Raw genomic sequence first — 12,745 nt, 5'->3', positions numbered from 1 at the left:
ATAACTAAGGATTAGAAATAGGGTTTACTTTTGGAGAAGGACTTAAAATACACTGCTAAAAATCAAAACATTCTAATAGAACAGTCAACTACTCTAATAGAACAACACTTGTGTAACCTGAAATTCAACCTATTCTACTTGACCTGTGCACTGCTATCTCAAAATTGTACCAATCATACTGCCATATATTAATTGCTTCGAGCTAAAATTTATAGTTACTTTTCATTACGTATACGTATATTGTAATACTGGATCATCTAATGTTTTTAGCTCACCTTCTTGTTAATTAACAGACCCCTACATCACAGATCAGCATTGATGCTCGATAAATCAAGTCATTGGAGGACTTTCAATTCACTTAATTGCCTGACTGTAGTGGAGCGCACGGAGTCCTGCCACCATAGATTACTTTAGAAATCTTTTTTAGCACAAAGGTACATGCTCACAAGAGCCATTCTATTAAGTTTTATTTTTGACTTGGGTGATAAAGTGGCCAAATAATGAAGAATTTTATTAGGAATGGTGGACACCTATGTAGGACTCTGTGCTATCACATTCCATGAATGGAGAGTTTATTATTTTTGTTGACACATTGACAGCACACAAAAGTTGGAACAATAATAGGCAGAACACTTGAAGCACTTGCTTGAAGAATAACAACAGTTGCTGGAACAACAGTTGGCACAATAACATGTACTGCAACAATAACTGGCATTGTGATGAACTGATTAATTGGGAAATAATCGGAATTTGGTTTATCGGCCTAATTTCAGCAATATCGGTATCAGTAGATTATTTAGCCAATTGATCCTGATGCTTTTGTTTTCATAAGACAAAATAAAGTGTTAAAATGGAAATCTTACAGAAATTTGGTAAACATAAACATATTGGTATCAGCCGTTATATGAATTTCAATATTGGCTAATCGGACAATCAGCAAAATCTCGGTGCATCATTAAACTATTCTTGCTGGTACATGTACAGTAAGGCACACTATATCAATAGCAAGCACAATAACACCTCTTGTTGGCACAGGAACTCTTTCTAACACAATAATACTGCTGTAACATAACCAAGTTCAATAAACTGTTGTGTGTAATTGCCAGGAACTATAATTTCGGTGAAATTTTGGAAATGATGCTTTGTGACAGATTGGTGTGTGGCGTGAATGACCCCATTATCACTGACTGCTTGCTGAGACTTCAAAACAGCCATGGAAGTGTCTCAGGGAAAGAAACCAGCTGCAAGAAACAAGGAACTGACAAGCCAGCAAACTGGTGATCATGCTGGCTCAGACTCAATGTAGCTGCGGTAAAGCTGATCATTATGCCAACACTACCTGCAAGTTTAGAGACTCTAAGTGTCATAAATGTGACTGGATCTACGAAAACCATTCTTATCGCCCAAGACAGCAAGTTTGATTTTTTCAACAAACACAAAGCTTAATGAATGCACTATCAAGTTTCACCGTCACAGTTGACCAGAGTAAAGTGGTCTGCTTTTGCTGGCTGCTTTTTTAAAGCACAGTGACAAGCCGTACGAGTGGTCTGGGGTCTTGATGGAGCCCTGGCCAATCAGGAGATGGCTGTGTGTGGCTGTACAGTTTTGTGGTGTTGGACACTGACCTGTGCTGTATGTAAATTTCCTTTCATTTTAGCCAGCTCTGAACCCTAAATGGCCCATAACTTGGCCTAATTCATCCCAACATGTTCCTTTTCAACTTTTGAAGACCATTTTGCCCACCTTCCAGGGCCCCCGCCTCTCACCCCTTCTGTAGCTCGCCTGATACAGTCAACCTTGGTTTAAAAATGAAACTTAGCTGTTGACTACTTCTTCGGCAGATGATCAGGAAGGTAAGAAATAGTTGTAAAACGTGTGAAAATTTGGTATGTATAGCTACCACCATTAGCCAGCTACAATACTCTGAATATTTAAAACCAACATTTCTCGATACTTTTAAATTGGCAATAAGACCGGTTTTCCCAGAGACAGTCACAAATATGGAAAACATGGTCATCTACAAAAGGTTGCCAGAGTAATGCAAAAAAGAACAAAAAAATACAGTAAACAGAGAAGCTTCCCAAGAAGCCAATACAAACAGTAGACAGAAGTCTGACCGGCCAGACTCAATGTTTAACATTAATTTTGTTGTTGCAATGAGAAAACCACTCCCTGGAATGTTGTGGTCAGCATAAACAAGAATGTAAGTTGATACTGAGGCCTCCCTCTCTATAATGGCAGAGACAGTATACAGTGTTTACTCAATTGAAAGGTAGAAACACCTTCATTGTTAGGAACTACCTAGATATTTAATGGTTATTGCAACCAAGAAGTCTTCAAGACACACAATCGACATATATATTTATTTGTGGTGTCAGTAATGACGTAAGAATGAAAGTGATTGTCAAAGTAAACATTCTGACAATGATACACATGTAGCAGTATCAAATCACCTCCAACAATGAAGACGTCAATTATATGACCAAATAAGGGATCAATCCCATCTGTCCCCACCATAACATAGTAATTGTTATTGCATACAGACACTAGTAACTATACTGTAAGTAAATAAGTTTACCATTATGCAAATTATGTGCTACAGCTATTTCATCTACAATATCAGTCGCCCAACAAAGAATGGAGTGCCTCAAGTAATGGTCTGAGTACAGTGCTCAGTATAAAAGAAAACAAAAAAACAGCTGGCGACAGATGTTTGGGCAGCACTGACATTTATAGAAAACACTTATTATAGCCCATCAAGAGTAGAATTGGTTAACAAAGAGACCAACAAACTTCATTGTTAAACCCAACGGCTCTTCTCAGGACAACAGTGATGCCCTTGCTAAACAAACACTTTTTGTAAAAGAAAGATACAATGTGTCCAACACAGCATACCACGACTATCAATGATTCATCCCTCAATACTTTGCATGTCTACACTTAATCAACTGTATACAAAAAGTTCACTATGCCCTACTCCAGGGCTTATCGAAGGAGTGCAGCAGTCATTCAAAGAACGGTTGAAAATAAAGGTCACAACATTGGTCAAGAAGTACCCTAGTATTAAAGACGAGGCATACAGTAGGGTCAACTTACTGGAGAAGGGACACAGGTTAGTCATAAGGAGGGACTTGACAGGTCCTGAAAAGTTGAAATTGTCTAAAAATATTGAAATATCCGATTTATTTCCAGAACTACCAAATGGACAAAAGATTCAGCAACTGTGGAAGAACTTACAAAATATATATGAGATCCTGTGGCTACCCAGAAATTTGGACTAAACTGAAATCAAAGAATTCACGGACAAAACAAGAAGTGGGTTGGAGAATTTACTGATATATATATATATATATATATATATATATATATATATATATATATATCAAAGCCATCTTGTAACTCCATATATATATCAAAGCCATCTTGTAACTCCGTACATGTATGTGTAATGGGCACACACACCTATGTATTTAGAGAAATTTGGAAACTTTGCCGTCTTCTCACAACAAGGACTAGAGAAGCTTAATGATGAGATTACTAAAGCCTATTTCAACAGTATAAATCATCGAAGTAAAGTTGCACTGGATCAGATAATGTTGAAGTTTAATCGCCTAGAAGCATTAACAATGCCACAGAACTAAGCAAACTCATACCTGCTCTAATTGTAAACAAATGGGCCACAACAGTAAAACATGTACATTACATAAGCAATAGCCTATACCCTGTATTGTTACTTTGTAGGATATAAGTTTACTATACGCCAGACTGGAGAACATCACTCCATTGGCGGGAAGTTCCATCACTTCATATGAATTGAAACATCAGATAATTTGCTGCACCAAACCACACTGTACAAGTGTCCCATCATCCCTCATCTGAAAATCCGGCCTTTGCTTTATCTTCAAGTAGAACCTGACAGTGACAGGCTCAACAAAACCAAAGGCTCCTGCTGAGTTAATTACCACCTGTCTCCCAGCAGGTGGTCCAGCTTAGTGAGAGAAGGGAGTGAATACACTTCTCTGTTTCATTTAGCTTCCCTCTTGGTACCTCAAACTGCCAATGAGTCGGAATGTATCGAGTCAAAACTCACAACAATATTACAGAGAGGATTAGCCTTTCTACTAGAGAATAACCATCATCTTCTTCACTCTCTTCTATAGTCACAACATCTTCCACTCTTTAAATTCATCCCCTTATCCTATGTATGCTACCTTTATCCGCCGTTCTGTTTATCTTCTTTAATAATTCTTAGCCAGTACAGTGTGGTGTCTATTGAAGAACTCACTTTCTCCCTTCTGCGAGTTTTACTAACTGTTTTGAGCACTTTTATATCTGTTATTCGTTGATAATCAGGCCTACTGACTGAGTGCTTTGGCCTACCCGACATTTTGAAGGACTAATAACATGGACTACTCCACACTTAAAATATTCGGAAATATTTTGTTTCGTTTTTGGGCCAAATTTTTTGATATGACTAGGTTGAAATTAAAGGTGGACCGATACCAGTATCGGTATCGGATCGGTATCGGTAATACAAGGTACAGATACCACAGTAGACACTTACCACTTTTATTAAACCATCTCTAGCTAAGTTTCCAGTAGCTAATAACTTAGTTGAGCTAATCAGTAACTTAGTTGAGCTAACAATGTAGCGAAACAAAGCCTTTGTTACCCTTTTCCAAGTATTACTGCAACTGCTCCGTGTGTATTCTAATATATTAGACCACGTGAATCCTTTGCAATTAAATGGTAATGCAGTTGTTCCTCAAGAAATAAGTTTATGACTACTTGGCTTGCCTTTTCATGAAAAGGTTTGGTTGAAAAGCTGTAACAAACATTGCACAATTATCGGCCGCCCGCGCAATTAATTGCCTTATCAATAAGCTTACAAGAAAACTACTTCAAATCAAGAAATTAGTAATCCACAATGATGTTTTTATCATGTTTAGCTGTTATACAATGAATATTTAAAACTTGATTTAACTGAGATCAATCAATTACTGATATTTTAATAACTAGCTATGTATCACAGCAATGAAATTTCTATAATAAACTTGTCTAGGCTTCAATGTATAGTATCGGTATCGGCAAATAATTTCAGTACAAATACTGATATCGGAAATATCGGTAAAAAGTGGTATCGGTCCACCTCTAGTTGAAATCCGTTAAAATTGTATCTATTTATGTGTGCACATCAACAGTTTTTCAAATTAGGTCACAATTTACATTACAGTATTGTGCAGGGCATAAAGAGTTTGAATGATGCAAGTCTTGATAATTTATAGTCAAATCCATTTCTGTTATTGGCCTAAAAGCTTTGCATGCATAACTGGCATGGCCATATTTCAAACTTCTATCACATAGCTAAGTCACATAACACATTTCATAACACTGAGGGGTGGTCTACATCAACAATAAACATTTATTAGCAATTATATGTGCATATGAGCATACAATCTATATACAAATTTTCCCAAACGAGGCTCTTGTATGTTTTGACGTCAGACAGGTGCACCATTCCCTCTCTGACGTAGTCTTTTCTATTGTTGACTACAATACAACTTGTCTTGTCACCTCTCTTGGAAACCATGTCAGTAGAAGCACTGGGATCTTACTTGCACGAGAAACAAGGGATTACTTCTTTGTTTTGTGATATTTTGAAAGGTAGCTACTGTATAACTAGGCAACTCACTTACTGTACTAGGTAGCTCTTGTAGCCGGTAGAGACAGAACTTGTGTATTGTGCTATGTCTGCTAGCCCAATTCGTCCATTGTAATAAATTATAGCCACTACCAATGGCCCAAAATTTGTCCATGAGTGGAATTATCTCAGGATAGCCGGTGGATTGATGACGGAGTATATGCCGCAACGGGCATAACCAGGGTATAGTAAAGCTATATAGCTATGGTGTAGGGAGTCTAGTACCCAGGCTGGATGGAATTAAAGCAATACGTATACAAGTATTTTACATCTTTCAGTGTTAACAATTTAACATGTGTACAGCTTTGCATTGCTAAATGAGAGAAAAATAATATTGGGTGTTTTGTAGAGAATTACATGGATGGCAGAGAATTCCTGCAGTTGAGTCAGCAGGACTTGAAGGAGATGATACCTGCCATGGGCATCGTCAAGAAACTCTCCAGGCTTATTTCAAAGGTATACTGCATTAAAGTTTATTTTGTGCATAAAGTACATAATTTCATTACTGAATAGCATTCCCAGGGGTAAAATCATTCCAGAACTTCTACAATATTTACAAGGTGGTGACTGTAGATATCCCATCTCTATAATGCAATTAGTTATTTATTGGAAAGCCGCAATAGTAAAAGTACCAGTAAATCGTAGTAAACTTACTAGTAAATGGCTTTACTTGTACTAGTTAGCTGAGACAGCAGTTATGAGGTGACTTGGTTTATCTCAGTCTACTTTGGGCTGGGCTTTTTGTAACCAACTCATACTTATAATAGCTATGTCCTGGCCTCCCTCTTAGCCTAATACCACATACCAAACTACAAAGGACATCCTGTCTGGGAAAACTATTATTACTGGAAAACTATAATGTAATTAATACTTGGACCACATTACAGACCTTGGGACAGATGCTTTTGACTTCTCCATACAAAGTTAAGGTCACTGTAAGCCGGAGTCATTTTTCTGATGCCTCACTGTCAGTGCCGGGGTATTTAAATGATTATTAGTTTTATGGTATATTGGTGTCACCACTCACATTAGTGCTAATAGAACAAGAGGCGTGCAGTAAAACGTCTGGGCAATTTTTGATCTCCACTCAACTTTCATATTGTCCTGACATGGTGTCAATGCATGATTGTTGTTGTCATAGGATGATATTCCAATTTTGTCTCCTGTTGATTCAGTTTCATTTGATGATCAAAGTTCGATAGTTTCAACAGAATCAACAGTCTGTTGCTTCAGGAAATCTTTCCATGACTAATTTTGATATACCACGCCACTGGAGACCAGAGACAAATTCATGCATAGAGAAAAAAACCCAGAGTGTAGAAATGACATAGTGAGAACCTTGGTCATACTCACTATTTCAAAAGTTGTATCCAAGCCATCCAGAAGTAACTGTGAGCAGGTTGCTAGACTCCTTATACTAAAGTATCCATTCAAGAAGGATGATGTTGGTGATGGATATGTGAGTCAGGTATACTATAAGTATTTGTATCAGTTATTCCTGATTGATTTTTTTCCACGTACAAAGAATTTTGTATATAATTTGTAATTTTTCTATATAGAAAGGCTACATGTACCAAAATTTGATGTACTGTGTATCAATAGCTAGCAGTCAAGTCTCACACATTATGTAGCCAACTGTTCTATAATGTTTACTTGCACAGTTAGTAGTATGTGGAGGCATATAGGTATGTCTTTATTATGTTCTTATGTTTGTTTGACAGACAACATTGTGTTGTGTGAATCTCTAAAATGTCAAAATACTTGTATATCCTTTCTCCCCACCCACCCCAAAAAAAGCTGCAGGCCCGTACCCAGGGGGGGTTCGGTAGGTTCGGACGAACCACCCTCTTTACAGAGAGGTCCACTTTTAAATACTACTCACCTTAGTTTAGTTGTGCCACAGTGATCGATAGTTACTCCATATGAGTACATGGGGTAAATCCCACAATTATGAAAGATCCTGCAAAATTGCAATTGATTGTGGGTTTCATTTCTTGTGTGGTTTTGAGGAATTGATTGTGGTCTTCCGTGTAAATCTCGAGGTAAATCTGGTAATGGGAAGGGAAAAGCAGTTAGCTTGGGAAAGGAAATGCTCAGCTGCATCGTGCCAGCGATTGGATAGCTTTTTCAAAAAGCAGAAGGAGTCTGAGAGCGTAGGTAGAGCGTTGGATAGTCACACAGTAGCAGTGGTCGTCGATAGTGGACAGCCTGGAAGCTCACATGAAAGTGCTGAACGCATCCTAATATCACCCAATCAGGCAAATGAAACTTCAGGTAATGCTAGTTAAAGCTAGTGGGGGATCCTTTACGTAGAACATACGTAATTGCATGCTTAGTTGTACCAGCTTACCACTATTATACTAAGTGGCCACCTCATGTAGTTAATGTAGCTAACTAGCTATTCCCTGCAAGTTTAAGTTTTGGAATATACCCTGTAGCTCTTGCTATAGCTTATAAGCAAAAAGTGTGGATCTGACTGTCCACTCATAAATTAATGCGTATTTCAATCTGTAGTTATCATTATGCTTGTAAATGTAGATGAAGTGTTGACTGAAACTGTGATTGCCGGATCAAATTTCATCCACTGAGATCCCTGATACTGAGGCTACACACTCAACTACTTTGCAAGAATCAGCAGTGTCTACTGAACAAATATTGGATATTGGTGAGATTTATGCAGGTTCTGCATCACCTACTGAGTTGACCAGAGCTATGCAATCTCTTACTGCTGCTCAGAAATATGCATTGTTAACAAAGCACAGAGTGCCATCAAAATATCATGTGTTTCCTTCCCAGCATCTGGGTGGATGTAATCGTAGTTTTAGGTATGCATGGCTGGAGGAAATCCTTGGTTGGTGTATAGTGAGCATGTTGATGGCATGTTTTGTATTTTCTGTGCTATTTTCTGCAAGGATTCTTCAAAAGGCTACCTTGTAAGTAGGCCCTTTCGAATATGGAATAAAAAGAGTGAGAAAACCAAGGAACATGTTGGTTCAGCGTATCACCGTAATTGTATGGAATTAGCTGACAATTTTAGGCACACAGTTGAGCATCCAGATGCAACCATAACAGCACGCCAAGATGCACGTGTAGTTGCCAACATTAAGCGAAACCAATTATTACTAAAATCCTTGGCTAGTGCAGTATTGTTTTGTGGTAGGCAGTGCATAGCTTTACGAGGCGATAATGAGAAAATCGATGCATCTGGGAACCCTGGAAATTTTTTAGCGTTGTTAAAGCTTTTGGCCATTCAAGATGCTGTGTTGAGGGATCACTTGCAGGCACCTGCAATGCGGAATGCCACTTATATTTCACCAAAAATTCAAAATGATTTAATTGATGTAATGGCAAAGCAAATTTTAGGTAGTATAATAGATGAAGTAAATGCTTCACCATATTATTCCATCCTGGCTGATGAGGTTACTTCTCACAATATAGAGCACCTGTCTGTTTGTGTTAGGTTTTTAGATCAGCAAAATAACATCAGAGAAGAATTTTTAGCCTTTTTGCCTTTGGAGAGAATCACAGGTGAAGCTATTTCGCAAGCTATATTGAAATTTTTGCAAGATAATGACATCCCAGCATCAAATATGAGAGGCCAAGGGTATGATGGTGCTAGTAACATGTCTTCAGATGCAGTGGGTGTCCAGGGACGGATTAAAAGGGAAGCACCTTTAGCCACATATGTCCACTGCAATGGTTACTTACTGCCTTAACCTAGTCATCAGTAAAAGCTGTAGCTTGCCTCAAGTACGGAATGTTTTGGATCGAATGCAAAGTTGCTGTCGTTTTTTCTTGAATAGTCCTAAACGAACTAGATTGCTTGAGGTTATTGTTAAACATAATGTAGTCGATGAGACACGTCGAAAGCCTTTGTTAGATCTGTGTAAAACTAGGTGGGCTGAGAGGCAAAGTGCCTATCAACATTTTTACCAAGCTTTTGTATTCATTACAGAGGCTCTGGAAATGATTGGGTTTAAGCAACATTTAGAAAAGTACGGTAACACTTATGCAGATTGGGATACTGCATCCCGTAGTGATGCTCAACAATTATTAGCCAGCATTACCAATTTTGAATTTATAATAGTGTTTCTTACTGTCTATCAGTACCTATCACATTTGGCTGGCATTACAGTCAAATTGCAGAAACAAGCACTGGATATTCTAGAAGCACACCAGCAGATAGCTGAAATTTCAAGAGTCTACAAACTTGAGCGACAAAATGTTGACTCTGGCTTTGCAAAAATTTTTGAGCATGTTTGTAGAATCACAAATAAAGTTGGTAGCAAAGTTGAAATGCCTCGAATTGCTTCAAGACAACAGCATCGCAGTAATGCTCCAGCCATTTCTCCCTGTGAATATTTCCAGAGGAATGTTGCGATCCCACTTCTTGATCACATCATCATGTTTATAGACCAACAATTCTCTGGTTCATCTATCACTGCTGTTAAACTATTAGGTCTTGTTCCATCCATTTTATGCTCTTCAAAGCCTATAGATTTGGGTGCATGTGTAAACCAATATAGTTCAGATCTTCTATCTCCTGAATTGTTTGAAATGGAAATCCAACGATGGAAGAACCGGTACATGCTGAAACAATATAAGGAGAGGCCATCATCAGCTACAGATGCAATTAAAGAATGTGATAAAGACATGTTTCCAAACATTTACATTCTATTGCAGATTGCCTGCACAGTGCCGGTCACATCTTGTGAGTGTGAAAGAAGTGCCAGTGGGTTAAGACGATTAAATAATTTTATGAGAGCCTCAATGGGGAAAGATCGCCTTTCAAGTCTTGCTCTTCTTCATATTCACTATGACTTTTGTATAGATCTTGATAAGGTAGTAGATAGTTTTGCCAAACTTCACCCACGTAGACTTGAATTTGAGTGTATTCTATAATAGCTAAATGGACAGAAATGTTATCATAAATAAGGACTCATATGATATTTGTACAATCAATTTGGTAGATATATACACTACATGTAAACTAACCTACTGCACATTATACAACTCATTGTGTGTACATAATGTGAATGAAGACAATTAAATGATACTTTGTTGCATTTAGTTTTTTATGCATAAAATTGTCACCAGATTCAATCTTTTGACACCTAATTTTCAAAACTTTTCTGGGGGGGCATGCCCCCAGACCCAACTAGAAATAGCATGCTTCGCATGCCAAAGCAGCTAATCTAACAAGTTAGCTAATGTATATATTAAAAGGGTCCACATTTTCCTGAAAAGAACCCCCCAACCAAAAACCCTGGTTACAGGCCTGAGCTGTATAACTAAATACTACCCATTCCAATATATATATAGTCATCAGCTACCTAAAGTCCACAGAAGAAAGATATTCTGCCATGAACTAAGGATGCCATCAAATCTGTTACAGTATACACTCTGTGGCTTGCAGGACTTGAAGTAGTCAAAAGCCTTCAGTGCCACAGAACCTGACCTGATCTAGATCGGTACATTGGTACATCCCTTCTACTAAGTTTGTTTTTTAATAATGAGTATGTTCACATAACCTTACAATTTGTGTAATGTTTTGATGTTAAAATTTCAACACTGCAGACTTCATGGGTGGACAAAATGATAGAAAGAGTAAGAAATTTGATCAAGCTGGACAGGAAGAAAGGAGCTTCTATTGGCCAATCACCTACCCGAAAAAGAAGTGATAACAAGCACAAACTTCAACGACGTTATCCACTAACTCGAAACTTACCTGCTGTTGATATGGAGACTTTCAAAGAGCACTTTGATGTCATCACAGAGGAAATGAAAAATAATTTTCATCGTGACTGAGTATTGTTTCCATTGATGAAAACTACTTTTGAAAAAAGATGGGTTTATGTGCATAATGATGCTACCTGACTCCACTGACCAATCAACTTCATATTTGGCAATCACCACGGATATTAAGCACAACCTATAAGAACATTGATTTGCTGTATGGACACTATGAGTATGTTATATTGAATCTTAAAGTACAAATATTGTAGTTGTAATTTCATCATCTCTTGTTTTTACATAGTCTTTTTAACCTATTAAGCGGTTGATTTTAATGGTTGAAATTACAGGTGGATGAGACTTTTAACCAATTGCTATTGGTTGAACCAATACATGATGGGGCTCTTGTTGTTACTTTTAACAGCGTACAATGGGTTGAAATAGCATTAATGGTACTAGCTACCAATTTTAATGTGTGGGTATTTTAACAACTAGCTGTTGGTTAAAATAGTACAGGATGGGTTCTTGCTACTGATATCGATGTAGCTAGTTTTAACTGCTTGCAATGAGTTGAAACAACACTTGGTGGTACTTGCTACCAAGGTTAATGTAGGTGCTTTTAACCACTCGGAATTGGTAGAAAGAATACCTGATGGTTCTTGTCACTGATCTTGATGTGATTACTTTTAACCACTTGCAATGGATTGAAACAACTTTGGATGGTTACTACTACTGGTCTTAATAGAGGTACTTTCAATCCATGAGCAAGTTGATATAACATGCATTAATCAGGTTGATATTACCCAAGCTTTGGTTAGAATTGCAACTGTGATTAAATAAATGAAATATAAACGTTTTAGAAATAATTTACACTGTACAATTATTTGCGATTATTGCTAATAGATTTTTCAATTTTATAGCTAGTGGATGAATGACAGAAGAGGGCAGACCTGGATCAGTTAAATGGTGGACAGTTTTCAAGATGCGAAAATAAGAATATTCCAATGCAAACAAATTCATATGATTGTGGAGTCCTTACCTGCTTGTATGCTCGCTGTCTAGCAGAGAGGTTACCATTCAACTTTAGCCAAGAGGACATTTCTTCTTATAGAAAACAGATTGTATCTGAGCTATCGTATAAAGAATTATTTTAAGTGTACATGTGCACTGTATAGATGAAATAATATTATCACTTAATAAGCATGAAAATTTTATGTACAGATTTGCATTATTATGTTGCATCATGTAATTCTCTTTGGAGACTTTTTGTGTGGTGTGGATTTTTTTATGCTGTTTGTACTGTTTTAGCCA

At 37.4% G+C, this 12,745-nt stretch overlaps 1 pseudogene; it reads left to right on the top strand.

Moving 5' to 3' along the window:
• The first annotated feature begins 8,807 nt into the window (after nt 1-8,807).
• LOC136244101 (52 kDa repressor of the inhibitor of the protein kinase-like) lies at nt 8,808-10,603 on the top strand (annotated as a pseudogene).
• The last annotated feature ends 2,142 nt before the right edge of the window (nt 10,604-12,745 follow it).

Source organism: Dysidea avara, chromosome 14, assembly GCF_963678975.1.
Source record: "Dysidea avara chromosome 14, odDysAvar1.4, whole genome shotgun sequence".
Taxonomy (NCBI): Eukaryota; Metazoa; Porifera; class Demospongiae; order Dictyoceratida; family Dysideidae; genus Dysidea; species Dysidea avara.
This window is presented reverse-complemented; position numbering and strand designations above follow the sequence as displayed.